Here is a 24,979-nt window from a genome sequence, read left to right on the forward strand (position 1 = left end):
CGACAAATCAACTTTGCACATTTTGATGTTAGTGTGCCCAATGAAGTTCATCAGGCTGACATACTATTCCTGCCTCATGATACTGTCCGTAGAAAAATATACAAATACGCGCTAACAGTAGTTGATGTTGCCAGTAGATACAAAGAAGCAGAACCGTTAGCGACTAAAACAGCGTCCGAAGTCGCCTCTGCGTTTAAACGAATTTATCAACGAGGACCTCTAAACTGGCCACGATTATTACAAGTTGATCCTGGCAAGGAATTTCAGGGCGCGGTGTCATCACTGACAAAGCAGCATAACGTTACCATACGACGAGGACATACTGAAATTCATCGGGATCAGGCAATTGTTGAGCGATTTAATAGAACACTCGCTGAGAGATTATTCGGATACCAGTACGCGAGGGAATTCATTTACGATACGAGATCTCGTGAATGGGTTGCAAGACTGCCAAACGTGATAGCCGCACTGAATAATGAAATTACCAGAACAACAAACATGAGACCTGTAAATGCAATCACAAAAAAATATATACCCCGCGTCAGTGAACGCGGACAACAGCAACAAAATGTTTCAACGCAGCCAGGGACGCTAGCGTCCCCACTGCTGGGTAATGTCACCGTTAGGTATTTATACGAACCAGGCGAACTAGAAGGAGGAAAAAAAAGAGCAACCGATCCCACATGGAGTGTTACTACACATAAGATATCCAGCATAACCAGATCAACTGGGAGAAACGCAATCTACAGATTAGATTCGACTGCTCCTCAACGCGGATTTAAACGCGAGCAACTTCAGGTGATTCCCGAGGATACACAATTACCACCCCGATCACTAAAGTGATCCGCACTGAAGTGATTCAATCATTTAAATAACTGCAGCAACACCTCTGCGTCGGTTACACTCAAGACAGGTCAACATCACATTTTCACGTGTATGACCGCGACTGCTATCTATTCTATCTACGGTGAATTGCCTTGGGTCGTTTTTCGAATACTGCCACAGCAATAAACAATTACAACTCGCACAGTGATTATTCTGCTGTTGTTGTAATTGTATTACAAATTCAACATCCAAACTTTGTTTGGGATCAAACTCTCTACCATTTTTTTTGTCGCTCTGTTTGTAACCGGCTAATTTCTTTCTTATTGTGTCATCAGCGATTGAGCTGTCGTTGACAACATCATCTAATACAATTCTTCGTAACTGACCTATCCTTCTTACTCTTGACACGGCTAAATAAACTAAATTTGACCACTCGATGCGATCATCAACAATCCAAACTGTTGTATCTGAAATAGTTAGTCCCTGCGAACTGTGGATGGTCATAGCGTATCCTAGCGTCCACGGGGATTTGCTCATTTTCAGTGCCTGTTCAACAGCATCAACATCAACTGTGACAATATCATTTAATACTAAATTCTGTTTCTCCGGACCCGACGCAGTCAGGCGCCCTGGAATATCAACATCAATATTCTGCAATCGCGTATCAGCTGGTCTATAACACAACGGCACTGGCAACATGGGAAATTTCTTCTGATGTAACTGAAATAACCGCTGCTGAAGTGTGTCCCTGACTATCTTTCTACTTGCCACAATTAAATCACCTGGTTTCCACGTTTCCCAAAAGTCGCTCAGCGAAGTCTCTGGAATTATTTCACGCATTATCTCACACTGGACTTTATTGGTTTGTAGCCTGATCAGTGCCTTAAACTCTTTCAGCGTTTCATCGAGTGCTCTAACATCGTTAGTTATTTCCTCATAATAATCTACAAAAGTTTTCAGCCACTCGTGTGGAGATTCACCTGTAAATGGGGGTGGTTGACCATGATCGCCGCACATCACCACTGCGGTATTTTTCTTTAGCAGCCAATCCAGAAACTGTTTTAATGTATCCAACGGCACAGTGTCTATCTCATCCCAGATGATTTTCTCGGGAATATATTTCGTTCCCATTCGTTCAGGTGTCCACGTGCCGCCGCTGTATTTGAAAAAACTGTGATACGTGCACGCGTTAACATCCCGTTGTCTCATCTCCCTGGCAAGTCTGTGTGTGGGTGTTAGCACAATCATGTCAGAGTTTCTAAATAATTCAATCGCTCGAGTTGTTTTACCAGAACCACCAGGACCGTTCAGATAAACTGTTTTGTGTCTTGTAACAGGATCGTGCACCGGCGGCAACAACGAAGTTGCCCCCGACGAAACCATCGAAGATATTTCTGCGCTGCGATACTCATCCTCGATTTCAACATCAGCCGATTTACAATATCCGTGTAACATTTCATTCTTTATTCTCCACGAGCCCCACGATGGATCATCCGATATAACATTATCCAACAGCGCTGAGTGTTTTTTATCAATATAAAATGAATCCGTTGCAACTCTCACTGCGGCAACAGGGAATCTATTGATCATCGACAACAAATTTATGGATACATAAGCCAGCATCGAAGATCTCAAATGTATGTACTGAGATGATTCTCCGTCAATATAACTAAAAACAGTCCCTAGTTTTTCCCCGTTTGACAGAAACACATCTTTGCGGTTACAGAACATGTTGTTCGTGGCTGCATCAGCGACAATAAGATCCAATTCAGTCTTGTCCATGATTAATCGACTGTGATGTTGTTTATGATCATACGCTCCACCTTGAGTGAATTTCCCTATTATTCTTCGTCCTAGATCTTTTGCTGTGCTTTCATCATTTCTGAGTTTGCTTTTAAGTACTTCAGGAGCTTTCTTGATGATAGCGTCGATAGAAGTTTCTGGATATTCTCGTGACCAATCTTCGATGACTTCTTCTAACGTAACCGGCGTTGGAGTTGGCAACCAAACTTCGGTTTGACGACAATAACATATAATCGCTTCGCTGACCGTCAGCGACAACAGTATTCGACTGTCAAGCATGTATCGCAATAACACTATCGGTGCCCATCGCTTCTCAACGAAATGTCTGCCAAACCAAACATAACACACAGGATGTAAATCCTTAGCGAATTTAAACGACGACACACAAGCAAATCCGGTCAAGTCAAAATCGGGTAAAACACCGTTGACAGCTACTCTTGTCATGGTATTGCCAGCGTGGCCAAACCGTTTAAAATATTCGCTGCATTCTCCACGCCCAAGGAAACTTCCTGGATAACACGCCGTCATGTCCACGGATATCATACCGCGGTGATCATACTGAGTATTCCACAAACCGCCGTGTCCGTATTCGACACAGCTCTGCTGGATATCAGCAAGAAAACTTTTCGGAGTTGGTCTCCATGAATTTCGTTCCCGGGCTACATGCGCGACAACACCCGGGACAGTAAAACAGTGTGTCAGTAACGTATCAGTGTTGCCAGCATGATATTTTTCTGCGAGTTTTTTCATTTCCTGCTGTAACGCCATTGTTCTGTATATTTCCCCGTTGGGTCTCACAAACTGATCATATTCTCCATCTTCGCTACTTCTGAATAACCACACAGACACTGGATCGGTTTTACTTATCTGATAAATAAAATCAAACATGCTCCCAGAATTGCTTTGCAATTCCGGATAATACTTCACAACACGGTCTTGCGGAAATATCCTAACCGAGTCAGTCCAGGCGTGACTGTTATGATCGATAATAGTTATTGGTGTTCCACGGGAATTGTATTTACACTCATACAATACCTCACCGGTTAACGATGAAACCGTTATAGGAAATTTTAGTAATCGCTCTAGCTCAGCAACATCATTTATTGACGCTCCTTTATCCGCTACTCGTGTCGCCCACGCTGTTATTTTAGTTTGTCTTAGCGGTGTTAGGCCGTTTCCTCGCATTGCATTTTTAAAATGTTCCATTACTCGCTCAGCTACACAATTCAACACCGACACCTTCATCGGTTTGAGTTTATCAACGCGTGGTTTCTTCATCGGATAAATTCCATAAACAACTGCGGTCACAGGATACGCTCTGGCATAATATGGTATATCAATCCCAACAAGTACTCCCGGTTTTGAGTCTTTACTTAACAGAACGGTTTTTCCACGAACCCCCTTGGCATCAAGAACAGGGTCTAGTTTGTCTCTGATAATCCACTTTCCGTCGTCGACTCTAACAATAAATTTTATCTGTATGAAATATCTTCTATCGTCGAGATACCCAATTATGTTACGCGCGATTGTATCGTTCATGGTAGCATCAATGATAATGCTCGCGTCGGGGATAATTTTATACGTAGAGAACACATGTCCGGCACCATCACGACGAAACTCTTCTTTGGCGTTCTTGATAACACCAATTACCGTTGCTAACTCTCTTCGTCGTGGATCAGCGGTTAACCGGTCAAGATCGAATCGAGAACCTGATACGGGTTTTATTCTGGATAGTCTTTCAAATTCCTCCATATTATAATTAAGACAAGTATTTAAATAGACAAAAATATTATATATAATGAACAGAAACTCAAAGAGTTTCTCATGCAAGTGGATCAAACTAAATTCATCAGCGCCGTGTAGCAAACCCTGCAGAGGCGAATACTGTGGACAACATGCTCAACAGGTCCGCGGTGGGAGTCTAGGACCGATACCGTGTATCAGATGCGGCATTGGAGTACGAGGAAAAACGCAATTATGTTCAGCGTGTGGGGGAAAACGCTATCGAGAACTAAAACGGTATTATGATAAAAAAAATCCAGACTGTGATAACGCTCTCTCGGAGCGTGATTACATAAATAAGTTTTCAGACAAATTATGAATTAGACAAATGATTTGCTTATAGTATAATGAATCAAGAATTCGTCCGACATCCAACTATTCCAAATTATGAGGCAAACCGAGATGGCATAGTACGACACTGCACGCGAAGACGACCAGTTGGTGGAGTTGATAATGGTGGTTATTCAAGATTTACTGCCACGTGCGGAAAGAGGTATTTATGTCATCGTTTTATTTACGAATGTTTCTTTGGAGTGATCCCTAAGGGTTTTGTCATTGATCACATTAACGGTAACATGCTTGATAACTCTATAAACAATCTTCGCGTGGTCACTCAGAGCAAGAACTGCCTACTGGGTAACACAGGGCGTTGTAAAACAGTTGCAAGAAGAGCTATTAAATCTATAAACGCAATTACAGGTGAAGAAATTGTATTCCAGTCAATAAACGCCGCCGGTAGGTATTTCGGTATTTGTCCACCTTCTGTACAGCATGTCGCAGATGGGATCTACAAAACAGCATTTTCAAAGAAGCTCAAACAGAAGATTTCATTCTGTTATATAACTCTTATCGTTGACACAAACGACGATAACTCTTCCGAGAGTGTGTAACGCTTTGCAGAGTTGTCGTTGCTGGTCAGAGGATTTGCTCCCCCTAAGAAAGCCACCTTGATAAAATATTTTATCGAGTTCATAACATGTAATCATTTATTTACCGTAGAATATATATTTTTTTACAAACAATATCCTCGTTTTACTGAATATATCCGACTGTTTTGCTCTTCTGTGCTTGTTATATGACCGCGCTTAAGAAAACATACAATTAAAATATTTTAAACAAGTCCCGCCCACTGCTAGAGCGAATTTCCAACTCGCAAGTAACAGTTGGGTTATATACGAAATCGCTCCCTAAGACCTTTGGGTCGATCGAAAGTCAGCACGCGCAAGCAAAACCATAAATTTAATCCGCCAATGGCGGGTGTCTTTTGTGCACCATCCAATGGTCGATTCAATGGATGGTTTTGCTCTGCTGCTGACCGTAGAAAATGACCCACCTGTGTATGTTTGTGTCGTCATAGGATAAGGTCTTAGGATAAGTTAGGATAAGATTACATGTTCATTGTGCCTTTACTTGCTGTCATACTCGAATCAGAGGTTAAAGGTTGTCTGTTCTGTACCGTCTCTTAGGATAAGATTACATGTTCATTGTACCTTTGCTTGCTGTGATACTCGAATCAGAGGTAAAGGTTGTCTGTTCTGTACCGTCTCTTAGGATAAGATTACATGTTCATTGTACCTTTGCTTGCTGTGATACTCGAATCAGAGGTAAAGGTTGTTTGTGTTGTCAAATAAATGTTTGCCGGGCCTGCTAGAGAACTCGATCCTAGAAGCCAGGGCTGTCTCGTCTTGTAAATAAATGTGCCTCTGAGTCACTTGGCAGTCAGAGGGGTCCGTCCTTAGGATAAGTTACGTGTTATATGTTTGTCCTTGTCAATTCACTAAACACGTTTTCTTGAGCCTATAGAACGTTATTTGACGATCTAGAGGCTTGCAGGGGACAAAGTGTTTCGTGTTACATGTTGTATTGTCATGTCGGAAGCAGTCCTCGTGGGGTTCTAGAACGTTATTTGACGATCTAGGCCCTTGCAGGGGATAAATGTTTCCGACTGTCTCGTTTTGTTTTGGAAAGCTAGCGTTTCTCATGCAAAGTGTTTCTATTAAAAATATAAAAATATATAATAATATGAATCACGAAAATATAAATACCATACTTGTTGAAATTAAAGAATTACAACAGCGAGGTTTTAATATTTTACTAGACACTGAAACAATTATGTCAGATTTTGAATCCTTGAATGAGCTATCACGCTTGGGGAAGAACAATCTCCCTGCTCGTTATAGGTTCATTAAGGGTTTGCAAGATCGTGTTTACAGATCACTTGCCGGGATAACTGAAAATCAGGTATCTGAATTTATTCCACTGTGCCGTGCAGTTGAGAAGATTCGTCTTGGATTGTCACAAGAGTATGAGACTCGAAAATTAATTAGCACCAGGGTGAGACGGTTAAAAGGTTATATAAAGAATCTAGACACGGAAATGCCTTGCATTTCTGACAAAAATACTAGTGTTTCTGACTACGAGGCCGACAAGGAAGTATAAACCGCATAGCGTGTGACTCACAGCACAAAGTGAAAGTAGAACCTGAGAACGCTAGCGCCCCCCCCCCCCCCGCTTGGAGTGTAAAGCACATTTCCACGGGTAAAAAAAAAAGTGTATTATTTTTTTTGCCCTTGGAAACTCAAAGAGTTTCTCAAGTGAAGGGCGCTTTCAGATTTTCAGGATTTGCTTAAGCGTTTCAACATCAATACAGGAATGAGAATAGTTCATAATCTGTTCTCGTTGACACCAAACTATGATCATATGATTTTGCTGTAGCTCTGTTAATTGTGACGGAGTTAACAAGAAGTCTTCGTCACCATACACGTCAATAACTATTTTAACGGGGAAATACTGTTCTGGGAATGTCTGTATTTGAAATGCGGTTTTTATTGCCTCGTAAAGAATTTGCTTATCATGAATATGAACTCGTGCATGAATGTACTCGGGTTGATACATTATACACAACCGTTTTTTTTTAAATGCGTGCTAGCACTTTCAACGATAACTTATGCTGGTTTTGATAGGGTATTTGCACGATAAAATGACGAAAATGGATCAGTGCAGAAAAAAAAACTATTATAAATATTATGGATCCCTTGACTTAGGACTTCACCAGTAAGTTTATACTAACAGTCTCGTCACGCAGGTCCAACAAATTCCCCCTCTGGTCGGTGAGTTTGAAATTTATCGTTGACAACCACGGGTTATGACACCGTAGATAGACCGGATTGATTGGTTCTTGCACAATCAGAAAACCAGGGGGGTCTCTTGGTGTGAACGTATACAGGATAAACCCCTGTTGTGCCGTCGTAGTATCTGATGCGCTGTAACTGCCATCGATGACGTCACATACAAGATTGACCGCAATAACATCTGTGATATTTACGATCCCGGGTGAGATGTGTCTGCCATCGGATGCTGTACTGTTGTCGTGCTTGAGAATAACAGGTTGTGGTTTTATTCGTTCGTACGCGGCAAGAATATCTTCGAAAGATTGATCGATGAGATCAGAGACTGATTTTCTCAGCTCGGGCACGTTATATCCAGGAAATTTAAAATCTGAAATATCATTCACTTGAATACCATATTTAATTGCAAAATCTGCTCTGGCTATCTGTCTATAATTATCATCGATATAGTCTTTAAGATCCAGTAAAGCCTGAATTATTCTTAGATTTATAGTTTCCATGGCCGATGCGAGTTTGTTTAGTTTTTCTATGGTTGTGATAATATTATCACGCGGACTTGTTAAATCAGAAATATAATCTTGGAAATATACTCGCAGGAGTTGTAGCTGTTGTTTATGTACTAGATTGATCGGAATAAATAATTCAGATTCTATATCATCTAGACGGTAAACACGGAGCTCCTGCCCCCCCTTAACACGTGGAGCTTCTATACTCCAAGTATCGGGCATTAAAGTACTTTTTCTTGCTAGTAATTGATCTGCAAGGAGTAAATAATAATTGTACTCGAGGTCGTGTAGTGCTTCTTTATAGGTCATAAAATCCGATTTTTCAGGTTTTGGTGGACGAGGTTTAACCTCGGGGTCCTTTGGCCATCCTAATAATGTTCGGATTGAGCTGTTATAAATATCCACGGCGTATCCTGGCGTTGAGATTTCAATGACCGCAGACAGCGTTGGTTCATGAGCTGTTATAGATATTTTGGCTTCCTTGCCGGTGATTCGTTTTATTTGGCGTTGTATCTCATTATTGATTTCTTCGATCTGATAACTCCCAGTGGGAAGTGTAATTGTATTCCAGTCAAGTTCACCCTGTTCGCCGGAGTCGGCTTTGCTTTTCCCGAACACGAATGAATTATTTGGCTGCAGACCACCAAATGATGCCGACCTAACATTGGGCCAGCTGTGATACACACTGAGCTTTGCTAACGCGATTTCACTCACTGGAATTGGAGTTCGAAAATTAATACCGAATTCTGGTGTCGTCGAGGACACTGAGATCATTGTGGTCCTTACCGGTGTTGTGTTTGTGACTATTTGTTGAAGCAGTTCTATTGACATTATTTATTTGTTTAGTTTTCAAATAGTCATTGTACGCATCTGACATTAGTTTGAATTCAGAATCTGATATCGTAGCGTCGCTACTTTGCACGTCTAACGATGATGATATCAGCGATGATAATTTCTGATATGCGGTCGTGGCTGTATTTAATTTTGTCGTGTAATCGTGTAATTTTGTGTTAGCACATGATGATATTTTTTTGCTATGATGCCGAAAACTCCAGCTGTTGTTGTGGCCGCGGAAACACAGATCGTGGCGGCGACTGCTGCAGTTACCGGAGTGACCGCTGATAGTATTGCTCCGGCAGATGCAACAACGGCAGATACTGAATAAACCATAATATCCAGCACTGTTATGCGGCGCTTGTATTTTTTTACTTTTTGACTAGTTACTTCGATGACAGTTTTTAACTCAGATTGCCACTCACGGACTTGATTGTATCGATATTGTTGAGCATCTGGCGTCATTGACATTATTCAATTACGCGGTAACCAATTGAGGCGTTGCAGCGACGAATTCCAAACAAAACCAGTAAGATGTTGCTGTTAAACTATCGTCCTCGGCTTCAAGCATAAATGTTTCCTCGGTTCCGCTGTTTAGTATTACAGTGCAAACCCCGGAATACTTATCGGTGGAATGTCTCCAAGGATATGTTGTGAAGATTTCAAATTTAGCGGCTGAAAACACAGACAACCTGTAAACACCGGTGGCTGTTGCTGTATATTTGATAGTGTTATTTTGTCGTGACCATGTTGCGAATCCCGATGATACCGTGAATACGATGTTGGTGATATGCCCCGGAGTAACTCCAGTGGGAACTTTAATCAAACTGGTTTTGTTAACGATATCAGGAATACCCGATACGATATCCTGCTGTGTTTGTTTGATCGTGTTAATGTCGGTCTTTACATCAGCGAGTTTTACATCGACGACTGGAGGAGTCCCAAAGAACTTATCCACGACCTCATCAGTTTTTACGAAGTTTCTTCGAAATCTTGTAAACGCGCCCACGTGAACATCATGCTCTGCACGCAGCGTATTTAGTTTACCGTTGACGATGTCCACGTATTGTTTGTTTGACGCATCCTGGTCGGATTCGGGATTCGCTAACGCGGTTATTTTGTTGCCGCTCATGCTGAGTTCGCCTGTCATCGTGTCACCGGCTTTTTTCACACATTTATCAACACCTTTATCAATACTGTCTTTGATGCTTGCGATTGATATATTCGAGTCCTTGATCCGGCCGCCATCACTAAATGCAACGAAGTTATCCTTGGTAGCTCCAAGAACTCTGCGAATTATATCATTCCACTTAATGTTGCTCGTTCTTAGTTTTCCTTGCCTGTCTTGGAAAATAGCAACTTCATCTGGGTCAACTCCAGCTATATTCAAAAGATTATCGACTTCATCTTTGGTCGCATATTTTGAGAGATCAGCATCTGTGCTTGGTTTACCTCCTCGTGTGAAAGGTCTTCCGTAAATATCCACCATTATTCTTATTGCTGTTTTTCAAATGCTAGCATTTCTCGATGCGGTATATTCATACACTACTTTATGAGGAGGAGTTGCTGGATTTCTTGAGATTGCATCAAGAACATTTAAAACCTCCCTCCCACAAATGGGCGGATCAATTAATGTTTGTGTTGGTAACGTCGACTGCCACACTGGAACATTAGAAAATCTGCTGACATACTTGAGAAACTCAACTGGCGGTGCTAAACCGTACGAATCAAAATAGATAATTCCACGTGGATCGATCGCGTAAGCAACCCAGTGAGTTCCCGGACCATCTTTGTTGTCGAGATTGATAATGCCAGTTTCTGGATTATTCGGTCGTTGCGGTAATTGATCTCGCATAAATACGCCTCTGAAATGTTTTACACGCAATTTTTTAACAGCATCGAGTAAATCAAAATTGCTCAACGGCGTTAGAATTTTTTTGGATACCATGATGGTGGAGTTCCTGGTAGTCTTAGACCGCGTCCCTTTTTTTTCTTGTATCCTTTTCCCGTTGCCTTTTTTAGTGCCATTCCAGCTGCAGTTCCAACTGCACCGAGTGCTGCGGCTTTTGCTACGGCTGGTGCTGCCGCGGCAATCAACGCCGGTATTGCTGCGAGAAGAGGAAATATTCCACCGGTTTTAGTCATGTCCTTGATAGCTGCAGCAGAGAAATCAAGTCGGACACCGGTTTTTGCTGTTAGTGCCTTATTAAAATGTTTAAGCTGAGTATTAGTCAACGACAATTTGTTTGGACCACCAGTAATCTGATCTCGTTTTAGTGTTATTGATGTCCCGCACGTGCTTGCGTTCTTTGATTGCAATTTCTTCGTTTGACCGGAAGTCAAGGTGACATTAACATGACTGTATGACATTATATCCTAAGTTTGATTTTAATTGCGTTACATATTCTCGATTGGAGCGTCGATGACCCTCATTCGTCCGCCAACACCTTCAAGCAGCATTGCTTTATCGGAGAGTATGACAGCAATCGCTCTGTAACCACCAGCAGGAACACCTACACGAGCTCGGAAATGTAGGTCGACAACAGATTGTTTAACCAGATCAAGATGTTCCAGCGAAAAGTAATAAATCGGATATAAACTCATAAAGTCTCGCTGTGATATTTGCAGGCCAGTGTCTACATTAAGGTCGCGCCCCATAAATGACATCAGACGATGATACGCGCGTGCGACACGATGATGTTCGAAATCTATTAATATATCCTCAGATGGCTCCTGATGCCCATTTATTCTCAACGAAACTTCAGAAACTCCAAGTGTATCAAATACCATTGGATTTCTTTCCTGGCTATCTGTTCTAGCACGGTATTGAAATGCAATGAAAATATGTCGTGGTGCTGATACTCCTTGTTGCGATGATATATGCCATGTAAACAACCCACCATTATCACCCTGAATAACGTCTGTGGTTGTTGTTTTCCAGGATAGCAGTGATTTACCGCCCGTGTCCATGAAAGACAACAGTCGTTGTTCTTCGGTGATTGACGGAGACAACACTGGCATCCACAACCACAGTTTAGTTAGTATTACCTGACCAGGGGCAACAGCAGCATCTCGCCAGATAGCGTCATTATCATCAGGTTTTCGCACAAGTACAACTGTGTGTTTGGCACCGAATATGACCTTGTGGACATCTCTGCAGAATCCAAAGATGTGAGACAATGGAATCACACCTGAGAACTCTTCATCTCCACTTAACATCGATCTACGTGTTGCAAAACCCAAATTAAAATTTTCGTTCATCGATGCAACTGCGTCACCGGCATTATTCATTGTTACATTCCTGTTCTCGGGGCTGTCGGTTATATCCTTTGCAAACATCATTGATGGTCCGGCTGATCTGGTGTAATCATCCGAGTATCTCGCCAACCCGAGAATTGTTGTGGCAACGTCGACGTTATCATGAATTGTTTCAATTTCTTTTCCATCTATCATGTAAATAGCGGATTTAAATAACGCCATGATGCCGTTGTTAACAAATCCAACTCGGTCGCCGATTCCGTAGTTAGTGTTATCATTCTTTAAAAGCCTACCTTCAACTTCGATGAAGGCCTCAGCGGGCAAGAAGTATCTACTTGTATCCTGGACCTGTAGTTCAATTCTTCCGCGTTGGTTAGGATCACGTGCTTCATAAGAATAATATTGAAAATCACGTACAGAATCATCTTTAAGTACTGGTTTGGACATATCAAACGCGTCATTGGATTTTCGTGCAAACATTATTATTATTTGTGATGATCTAATTAAAATGTTATCGTCACCGGAAACCACTACCAGCTATCAAATTAGCAGTTACACTATCTTGCAACGCTTTGGAGGTAATTCCTGCTGTTGCGATCTCAGCTAATTTCTGATTTACGGCCTTATTTACTACGCTACTAACATTTGCCGGCATAGCTTCAGTGGATGGTAGTTTTACTGGCACCAACCTCTCGACTGGGTTTTTTTTTCGTATCAGCTGTGCTAGTCGATCCTTGATTGATTGAAATGCTTTCCCGGCAAGACTACCAACAGTGCCAATGGCTTTATCCTTGACAACATCAGCGGCTTTCATCGCGAATTGTTTTGCTAACGGTCCAGCTTTCGGAGCGATTCTTGTGACTAAATCCCTAACAACATCACCGACTCCATCTCCGTAAACAACCTCGTATACTGGTAATCGTGAGTTTACTACTCTGACACTTCTTGGTCTGCGAAAAGAATCGTGTAGTATCATTTTATTTAATTATTGTTTATCTAACTGAATTTGCTAGCAAATTTAATTATTAGTCGCTGTGGTAACCGTCTGCGAGTTCATCAATGAGCCCCCGGTAGATGCTGATATCCATGATGCCACGCTGAAATAGTCTCTGACAGATATCTGCGGCTTCATTTATAATTTCCAGAGAATTGTTTCCGGCACGTCTTCCTCCGATGAGAACTTCCAACCGTGATACATCATCGATGATATTATTAGGGCAGGCAATAAAACCGGATCCTAAACCCTCCCCTGTTGATGGTACAATTCTTGGGGATAAAATGTCTTGAGGCAAACTTTCAGAAGATGTTGTTAAGCTAATTATCGGCGACCTAGTTTGTTTGAATTTTTGGCCCCGCGGACTTCCTTCAGATGCAGCCTCGTATTCACTTAACGGAGTTAGGTCAGGATCTATTGCTCTTCGCCGTGAAGGATATTGTTGTCGTTCTGTGTGTTGCAACGGTGATTTTTCTTCTTGAGGTTGCGATGGTGGAATTTCAAGTTTACGTATAGCATCTACAAGTCTATCGTATTTTGTATCGTCCCTGCTGATTTGTTTTTTATTTTCACGTATACGATACGAATATTTGATAAAATTATCATCTGTCATAGAACCGTGTTCTGGGTTTAAAGACACATCTCTTCTAATCAATCCTAACAGTATTGTCTCAGGTAATTTCTCTTCTGGTACATTTTTAAGAAGTTCAATATAATCCGGCGTAAATCTTTTGGCGGGGTCAGTAATTCTCCCTGTTACTCGCTTACCAGCAGGTACTGACACAACAACTTCATCAGGTGGAGGCGGGGGTTTAAGTCCAGCTGAAATATCCTGTAAAATTTTCCTTTGCTCTATTAAAGCCTCTTTGGTAACAGCTGCGGATTTTTCAGTAGCTTTGGTCACGGGTTTAAATAATTCCTCCGTAGTCTCTGCAAAGCCTTCCCGTGCTTGCTGTCTTAGTTGTAATTTTTGTCTGACACTATCACGGACAGGAAGAAATTTCTGAATTGCTTCGAGACGTTCTCGAGCTAATCTAGTCGTATGTGCTTCTCCAATATTTGCCATTATTTATTTGTCAATGATTTAATTCCGCTAACATAAAAATGTTTTTCCTTGGAAACTCATTTCCCAGAGCAGCAGAGGGGATGGACCCGACCCATGGATTTTTCAATAACGACCCCGCCACGGAAACTGTTTCAGATTTATTGAAGTAACCCAAGTTGTCAGTGCAAACTCAACGAGTTTGTCCCTGGAAACTCTTCGAGTTTTCGGGGGACATTTTTTTTTGTCCTGTATTCTGAATAGAAGGGTTTATTTCGTCGAAATAAGCCCTCTATCGAGGAATAGTTTCCTGGAGGGGTTTATTGTGCAAAAAGTTTCGGTCTGTACAGCCCCTCTGCTAAGAGAGTCAAATAGAGACAAATATAGTTCAACATGACCAGACTCAAACTACATATTGTTGTATTTATAAAAGTGGTGTTGAATTCTACGGTAACTGTAGTGGCTTATAGACAATTCGGCCCAAGGTCTCACTGGACAGTTTATCTGGTGAATTTTCATCCAACAAAATATGACTTATTGCAGAAAAATAAGAATAATTTTACACTGAAGAGACAAATAAAAACAAACTAATGATTTTTGTTGAAAGCATGCATGTGAGATTTTGAGTGCGGCAATCATGTTAATTCCTTATACAACTGGTGGCTTTTATAATGAACCAACACTGCCACCAACCCCTCTTTAATTTGCATTCATTTTTGACAGCAAAGAGCTTTATTGAATAATTTCCTGTGACAAGGCAGCTAAAAGAACCAGTATGTGCCTTATGCATGAATAAAGTTCACTAGTACTAATACAAATTAGCATACTTTTTATCACCTCTCAACCATCTCAATTTTTATATATACCTCTGCAGCAGACATAGGTAAATACATAAGCCAAGATGGTTGTTCATTTGCAGCCAAAGTTACGCATTTGATCTCCAGTGCTAGTCTAACTGTGACAGGCATGAGTCACCAAACAAGCCAACCCATTTTCAAGCCTAACTCAAAGTAAATCTAAACCACATTAAATTATTACAGAATCTATGTGAATTTATAAATACTAGGCTTATCATAATTAGGTTCATGCTTTCTACCTTAAAAATTAGGGAGGTGTCAAAATACCAAACTATCCAGTGAGACCCAAGATAATAAGGCCTGACTTGGGATGAAATTTGGACAATTCACCTCAGCTTGAAAGACAATTCGGCCCAACTTTGTGATAGTTGTATTAAGTTCTCTTTCCTCAAACAACAAGTAGATACTATGTAAGATATATATAATTAAGTTGGACCAAATGTTTTTGACTATTTTTATAGGTTGTAAAATAGAATAGGTTTTAGGGCAAAAAATGAACAAATTTGAACAAACTAAACTATCTAGATATTCTTTAAAATAAAATGGTCATACTTTGATACACACACACACACACACATAATTTTGATATATATATGACTTAATTTTGGGACTAAACTATATTGTGACTTTTGTTATCAATAACATCATCATAATACATATTTGTTTTCTTTAAATGTGTAAAAGTTGGGTAGGTTGATTGTCATCTGCAGTCCATGCATTTGGCCCATAAGAAGAAAAGAGAGCGACCCAGCAGATGACATCAATAAACCGCCGATGCTTGAGCTCAGTATAAGTTAAAATGAATTCTAGGTTTATTGTACACACATTTGAGACCCCTGCAATAGAGCATAAACTGTTTGTTTGTTCCTTGGTACTTCTCAGTGTGCAAGTTGCTGATTAAAGAATGAATTGAAATTAAAAAATAAAAATCTTGAAAACAAGAGGGGAGCACCTTTATAGAAAACCTTGCATCATCTTTCAACATACCAAACAAAAGCACTGAACCAGTACACCCCGTTGATAATTCTACCTTTGATATAATGAATAGGTCTTTGATTCAACTACATGAAGAAGGGCAAGAAAAGTATATATGTTGTTTTGTTATTTTTTCTTCCAAACAGACATACATATTGTTAATAGAAACAAATTACAAATTACACCATTTTATATATACCAATTTTCCAACACTCAGTTGGTCCCAGGAAAATTGATTATAGCAGACTCATTTGATCAACAACATAAAGAATAATGAAGTAAATACTCCCTATAATGATTAATCATACTTGTACCTGAACTGAGTGAATGAAGAAACAAGTATTTAAATTTTTCAAAATCAATGCTCCCATTGAAAATCTTTGTTACGCAAAACCAAGTGCATTTGTTTATTGATGTACAGGTAAATACAGAATGGCGTTGCAGCATCCACAACAAGATCACTGCCTGTCCTGTCATTACCTGACAGCAGGGTTACTCATTCATTGTTCTTCACCAGACACATTTACATGCTGCTAAACCTGGTGTACTGACAGGAGGTAGAATTTAATTATATTACATACATTTATTGGCAAACTAGTAACAACAGGATGACGCGATAATAATACATAAACATGATATATCTGCAAACTTAAAATCTGTTCTACATGAGTTCAGCTCTGTTGTAAACTTCGCTATATGAATAATGCATAATACTAAATTTTCATAAGTATTGTTGTAATTATGTATATTGAGTTGAATTCAAGGCTTATAGTGCTGCATAAATGTATCAAATTCTTTTTTCAGCTGAGAGTCAAAGCTGTACATGATTTGTTTGATCCTGCCCAGATGATTGTAGATTGCGGATTCAGGAGCACACAGATGTTGAACAACCGGAAGCATCAAGACCCACCAACAACATGATTTGAAACTGTAACAGATATAGAGAAAGAGAAAGACCTACAGTCCCATCAGACTTGTCATAATAATAATAATGAGGACTTTGTATAGCGCCTAATCTTTAGAAGCTCTAAGCGCTTTACAACATTAGACAACACCTATAAGATAAGAAACATAATAATATTATTACAAAAACAAACAACACCAAATTAGAAAAACATTAAAAAAAATAAAAACATGCTGAGAATATTTCAGGTAGGAAACATTATTAGGTCTTTAAGTTTGTTCTTGCAGTCGAATAAGTGAATTTTGAGAGCCCTCTTGAATGTGATCACTGTCTTTGTGTCTAAGTTCTGTGGGCAATTCATTCCACGTTGCTGGGCCCTGGTATGCAAAAGAATGCTGTCCATATGACTTTGTTTTCATAGTGGAAATAATGAGTATACGATTGTCATTCGAGGTACATAAATGGCGTTACATAACTCATTATTTTTCTCTATTAAATATTACACGACAAATACAATCGGAACCTTATACTGAAAAAGTTATTTCTATGTTATGTTTGATTCATACTAAATATGTGTTCTTAAGAAGGTGTTGTTGATTTTCAGTTTTCAGCTCGACAAAGACTACTTGTCAAATGCAACTACAGAGCCCTTCTTCAGACAAGACGTAATCTGCAAAGACAAGCGCCACTTAATGTTTGTTACTGATTACCAGCTGGAACTCCTGAACAAGGCTAAAACATGGTACATCGATGGTACCTTCAAGATTGTGAAGAAACCTTTTTATCAGTTACTAACGGTTCACAGTTTATTGAAGTCCGGAGAAAATATGAAGCAAGTACCACTAGTGTTCATCATGGTGTCTGGCAAGAACAAGATTACAAGAAGGTAGTTTATTATTTTGCTCACTACTTTTGATAATATTCACTGTCAATAAAAACGAGAGTAACTTTACAATGTCTTCATTCTGCAACATATGAAGAAAAAAAATTGTGTTCACATTTTAAATGTTCTCTGTTCGCTATATATTCTTTTCTCGATATTAAAATCAATTTACATAATGTTCTATTATTAGGTGCTCCAGGTTCTACTTCAACTTTTACCCAAAGAACCATCAGTCAATTCATTTGTAACAGACTTGGTACATGTATATGGAAGGCACTCTGCTTGGTTTTCGATAATCCACATATAAGTGGATGTGCCTTCCACTGGGGCCAGGCTGTGTGGTGAAAAATTCAGGAAAAGGTATTCAGGTAAATAATGTTCTATTTTTTATATACCACTGTTATAGTCTATTTTTCATATTTAGTCGATTTGTGACACATTAAGTCTTCATTTATATTTTTTTCAGTTCTTCACTATTTGAACCTAGAGATAAGATGGTTCACAGTGTTCATTTGTAAAATTTTCCTTATTATGTTAATGATCTCATCATCATTTTGAAGGCTAATATGTATATATTGTGTATTTGTAGATGGCATACAACCAGCGGGATGCTGTTTTCAAATTTTGTAGAAAGGTGATTGATTTGCCCTTTCTGCCATCCAAACATATCCCCGCAGCTTTTGAATAATTAAAAGTAAAGGTCAGAACCATCACGTTAGAGGAATGGATGACGTATATTAGTGGCAGGTGGATATCCAGTACAATTAGACCCATATCCACATAGAATGTCTTTGGAAAAACAGTACGAACAAACATTGACATGGAGGGCTGGCACAGTCAATTGACTTGCAAAGTGCATAAAAGCGACCTTCAGTTTTATCTTATGCTTACTCTACTATACAAAGAAGCCCAAATGATACCATCTGAGTAAAGATGGTATTGGAAGGAAAATCGACAAGACACCAAACTAAGCAGATCTATACCATGCATGGAAAACTTTTTTAGGATTTGGAGGAAGTACACAAATAAGGATATCAGTGTCAACTGTCTTCTAAGAATGTGTGGAAGCATCTATGGACCACGAAGTTGAAAAACTGAGTTATGTTTTAGAATCATTGATCAAACTATTCCTTTGGTCAAATTATATATATATATATATATATATATATATATATATATATATATATATATATATATATATATATATATATATATATATATATATACACTATTCATACATACATTGCATTTTAGAATATGTTTCTAAAGTCTGGAACAATTGCTATACAGGCAGATTTGAAAAAAAAATTAAATTGGAAGCTGCACCCATTAATTGCTATAGAGAGTCTTTTTATGTAGAAACTCTTACACAAGGAAGTAAGAAGAGATTATGCATATTGTATTTAGTTATAAATACCAGGTGCCTAACAAAATTGACCTTCTTCCACAGGAGATATGATGCATCTCATTTTTGTCTATGAAACTCCCAAAGTATCACATCCACCTCTACTATACTTCTCTTATTTCAGACATCCTTTCTCCCATGTAATATTTGTCTTTGGGACGCTTTTCCTAAAGATATCCAAAAGCTCCAAACCTTTATAACTTCAAAAAACATTTATCTAATTCAACAAATGTTTCTAATTTTATTCTCAGCATATTCTATTTTACAAACTAATTAAATTGGGAATGAAATGGTGTTCTCAAACCAGTGCACACATTCACAGGTATTAACTAATTATTGTATTCGTTCTCACTTTGACAAACAAAATAAGTACTAGAAAGGAAAAGGTGCCCTCCCTTTATTTCATATATCACACTCATTATATCCCAAAATAAAAAAATAATACATTTACCAAGAATTTGAACTATATGGTGAAAAACAAATTATATAAGACTTGTCCAAAAATATTTTGTCTTTCTTAACTTATGCATATATAAGTTATAAATTACTGAGTATTTCTTACTGAGTAATTCCTTTAAAAAATAAATACTTGTTAAAAATATTGTCAGTTGTAATTATAAAGTTGGACTGAATTGTCTTTCGAGTTGGGCCAAATTGTCTTTCAAGTTGGACCAAATTGTCTTATTTTCAGTCCAAATTGGGCCGAATTATCTTTCGAGTTGGGCCAAATTGTCTTATTTTTAATCCAAGTTGGGCCGAATTGTCTTATTTTCAGTTCAAGTTGGGCCAAATTGTCTTATTTTCAGTCCAAGTTGGGCCAAATTGTCTTATTTTCAGTCCAAGTTGAACCGAATTGTCTTATTTTCAGTCCAAGTTGGACAGAATTGTCTTTGGGCCACATTGTTCAATAGCCAACTGTAATTACCTTTCAGAAGAGAAAGGGTAGTAGCGAAAGAAAATTCTTCTAACTCGAAAATTTAATACATGTACACTGTAGACCAACAAGTAGGTCTCTGCATTTTTTATCTGACAGCTAAAAAAAAAGTGGAGACCTACTTGTTGGTCTAATGTATGCTGGGCCTTTTGGGAAAGGGTGCGTATGTCGAAGTTTATGTATGTCGCATATTATGTGAGTTGGGGAGTGCATATATATATATATATATATATATATATATATATATATATATATATATATACATGCAGATTTGATGATTCGAACCCAGGACCATATACCATCATGACTAAGCACACATCACCAAAAAGTGATGGTACAAATTGGTAGTATAATATGCACTTGTACATAGCAGACACACTTGCATGTCGTTGTTGTTGTTGTAGGGTTTAACAACATTTTTCAGCACAAGATAGGCTATATATGGCGGCCAGTATAACTGGTGGAGGAAGAACCCTGGAAATCCCTGGGAAGAACCACCAACCCACAAGAGGCTACTGGCAGGCTTTCTCATGTATCCACATTAGCCAAGCCTGCAACTCGACCCACGCAGACAGAGCTGAGCTGGCAGTGATCCAGAACAGTGAGTGCTTTAGACCACTCGGGGCCCCCAACTTGCATATCAATATAGTAGTTAATTCTCATTTGACTATAGAGTCATTCTGGATGTATGAGTGTATATACTACTGACTTTGGTGGGGTCAAGTGGGTTCTTAGAAGAATTAAGATATTTTCCACTGGATAGGTTATGTTAGGTGGGTTCTTTTATGAGGTGGTTATTTGCAACATGTCATGTAGCTAGTAGGAACAAAATACATTTCTACTTCTCATGCTTGTATATAAGTGCATGGAGCTGGACAATTTTAGTCAGTCATATATTCTTGTTGTAACATCATGCATGTTTAATGTTATGCTTAGTTTTTATTTGAGAGGAAACATTTGTTTGGATTGTTCCTGGAATTACAAAGTGCTCATTGGACTAAAATATTATTATAGGACTATTGTGAATTATTCAAGAGTTCTGGACAATTCCATTTAGATACATCAGGACTGTTGGCAAACCAGAATCTGAAATTCATTTGGAATATTCTATTGTTTTGAACTTTAATAGAACTTTTGTAGGATTAATTTGGTTTCAGTTCATAATACTGTAGGTTACTCTTACATTTTTATTTTATAACTTTGATAATTACATTATTTAATTTTTACAGAATGTGTTGGGTTTGCTTCTTTCTTTACTCAGGTTATGACCACTGAGTCCTAACAGAAATAGGGGGCTCATCCAGGATATGAATTTTAGAAAAATTTCATAAAATTTTTCATTGATTTGTGTAAATTAAAATTCATTTTGTTTCAGAAATTTCTTTGTCCCTGTTTTTTTAATTTTATGTAGTGAAACCAGCAATCTTTCATAAAGTCATTTAGAGTGGAGAGTTTTGTTTTCAATCCAACCCAGGATGGAGTTCTTAAGGAAAGATGAGTTGCTGGACCTTGCCAGCCTCTGTTCTATTTCAGATGTAAAATCTTCTTTGTTAAAACAGGAAATTAAAAATATTTTGGTCAGGTATTTGGCAGGAAAAGAAATTTTGATGCAAGTGCTTTGGAATTAATTAGTAAGTCTGTATTTAGCTCTTAAATGAAATTCAAAGAATTATTTTTAAAAAAAAAACAGACGGAAATAGAATTAAAGAAATATCAGCTTCAAAAAGAAATGATGGAAATCCAAAATCAAAATGAAGAAAGAGATATTCAAATTCAAATTAAGAAAGAGGAAAGGAAAAAAAGAAATGCAAATAGAGAAGGAAGAAAGAGAAAGGAAGAGCAGCAATTGCAGATGCAAAAGCAAAATGAAGAAAGATGCAAATGAAATTGCAAATACAAAAAGAGAGATGGAAATTCAGAAAAAAGAAAGGGAAATGTAATTTAGATTAAAAGAATTGAATGTAGCAAGGAGAATGTACTCCTCTGATGAATGTTTAGTTTTTGATGATAACAAAAATATTAGGTTATATGTAAAAGAAAAAGAGAGCACTGGACCTTGGGAAATGTGTCTCGTACAGCGGACAATTCCTCGCCTCATAAAGTTTCATATGTAAATAAGTCTTCCTTTCATCAGTACTTAATAAGAAACCATCTCAATTTCATGAGAGTACTTCCAAATTTCAATCTGGTACAACATAAAAGAATCAAATTTTTGATAAGACTGATCAGAAATCCTTGTCTCTTTGTATGTGTACGCATTGCAATAAATGGGGCACGCTATTTATGATTGCTATTAGTTTTTAAAAGAGCTCTTGAGCACGATATTGATCAGGAATTATTGCTTTAGTTGACATCTGCTGGTTAGCTTTTTATGACCACTTTTGTTCATGGTATTGATCAATGTAAATTTAATGGTCATTGTGTTCCTCCTTTTCCTATTCATTCTCTCATTGCTAATCAGGGTGACAAACGACAATCAATTGTCATCGAACAGATCTCAAGATCTCCTGCTTGTTTCAGAAAGCTACTGGCAAAGATCATTTAGCAAAGGTACCAACTATTTTGTTAAAATGGGGGTTCATAAGAGAAAATGGAGACTACCCTAGGTGCCTGCTGGTGATGAGTGGTCAGTGATGATAAATTATTGTAACTAAGTTGTATTGACAAGATATTCTCAGTTTAGCTCATGATGCTCCCTTAGCTGGTCATTTAGGAGTCAATAAACTTTATCACAAGATCTTAAATCAATTTATTGGCTGAATATTAAAAGTGATGTTTCCAGATACTGTGGATCTTGTCATACTTGTCAGATGGCTAGTTTTAGTTCTTTTGAACCAGCTTTTTAGACATATTGTCCATGGATCAATGAAGTTGTTAAAAAAGAGAAACCTTTAACAGTAGATTTTCAATGACTAAACTTCTTGATTGTATCTATGATTGTAGCAAGAAATAATCTTCAGTCTACACACTCAAAAAGGAAATTAAGACAGGACAAAACCTCAAAGTAAAGAACTTTTCTTTATTGATAATGTTCTCTCTCTCTTGCCCATCATTCTAGATATTATGGTTCCAATACAGTTAAAATAAAAGTTACTTAAATTATATCATTAACACTCATGGTAAACAGAAACAGCTCTGCCATAAATATATATATATATATATATATATATATATATATATATATATATATATATATATATATATATATATATATATATATATATATATATATATATATGTTCAAGGAGTATGTGGTCATAGATAGTCTTGGATTTAAATGATGGCGTGCAACTGGATTATAGTTTCTTTGGTTGAAATATTCTGCAAACTTCAGAAATATTAGAGAATCTGGAAAAGGAACTTTCAGAGCATTTTATTCTTTTGGACTTGAATAGGACTTTTTAGAATTATTTTTATTAATTCATACTATTTGTGAAGTTCTCTTACATTGTGTTTTATAACTTTGATAATTGCATTATTTGTTAAGTTATACAAAACTTGTTAGTTTTGCTAATTTTATGATCAGAGAGTTGTAACAAGATGTACATCTCAGCGGTTCAAACTTAGTGCTCATCTCAGCTGTCTAACTATATCATATTTATTTTCAAAGCTTTATTTATTTTTTGAATCTCATTTTGCTACTTTAGAATTACATGTACCATGGTCACAAATTTTCTCTAAAACATCTGGTAATTTCTGCAATCTTTGATGTACGAGGTAAAATTAGTTATCATTGATACAACTGACTGGCTGGACATGGTGGTTTGCTGGTTATAGGAAATGTTAATCAAGGCACTGTAAACCATTCTGAGACGATCTCAAAGCTACTAGATCATATAATAAATTTCAGAGAGCTAAACTGATTCATTGGCAGCTGGGGTGGAGGCATCATTGACACGTCCTGTATGAAACTGGCCAATGATTCAGAATTAGGTTTGGTTTGGTTTTCTGAGTTTAACGCCATTTGTCAACACATGGTGGCCAGTGTATTTGGTGGAAAAAGAGCCCACAAAAAATCCTAGGAAGAACCACCAACCCACAGGAAGCTACTGATAAGCTTTCTCACATATCCATGTTGGTTAAGCAGAGACTCAAACCCAAGTGGACAGAGGTGAGATGATCGGTAAAAGCAAGCACCTTAAACCACTGCGCCACCCAGGACTCCTTCAGAGTTAGCATGAATACTTAAAATATTGTGCGCTTACTGCACCTTTTCAACTAACATTTCAAACGATTAGCTCAAACATCCTCAGCCCACATTGCATGCAGTCTACATGTGTGCAATGAAGGGTATTTTGTGCATGCCCGGCACGTTTCATGGTTATCTTCCATGACCTTAAAGCAAGGAAATGTTTGCACCTGAATGACATATCTGCAATGAACTAGAGAAAATAAAGAAAACAAACAAGTGCTTACCACAATGCACAATGCAAAAAGATAGTGAATACCATTAGTCAAATTCACATTTTTGGAAACAACGTAAGAAGTGCGTTATGAATTTAAATTAAACGAGCAAATTGGTACACCAGTGAAAGTATGTTATAGATCAATATCCCATGGAAAATAACAAGTGTCATAATAACGCAGAAATAAAAATAAATCCACTGTGAAACAATAAAATGTTTATTAAATCCATGATATCAGCCTTTGAAATTACTATCACACCAAAAATGAACAGTGGATCATGAAAATTGGAGATAAAGTTTCCTAAATTTCTTGATGTTTACCGAAAATCTGAATAATCAGCAAAAATATTATTACAGTATTTCAAGAATAATTTCATCATGAAGTAAACTGTCAGTGATGAATAAAAGTAGGAATTGTTGCTATTCATGTTGAGCTGATCCAA

General features: G+C 38.1%; 1 long non-coding RNA gene across 1 annotated transcript; it reads left to right on the plus strand.

Moving 5' to 3' along the window:
• The first annotated feature begins 14,538 nt into the window (after positions 1 to 14,538).
• Positions 14,539 to 20,169, plus strand: LOC149806191 (uncharacterized). Its single transcript, XR_016415096.1, has 3 exons — positions 14,539 to 17,794; positions 17,982 to 18,159; positions 18,381 to 20,169. It is a non-coding gene; the product is annotated as an uncharacterized LOC149806191 (long non-coding RNA).
• The last annotated feature ends 4,810 nt before the right edge of the window (positions 20,170 to 24,979 follow it).

This window comes from Sinohyriopsis cumingii, chromosome 2, assembly GCF_028554795.1.
Source record: "Sinohyriopsis cumingii isolate HCF-2022 chromosome 2, ASM2855479v2, whole genome shotgun sequence".
Lineage (NCBI taxonomy): Eukaryota > Metazoa > Mollusca > Bivalvia > Unionida > Unionidae > Sinohyriopsis > Sinohyriopsis cumingii.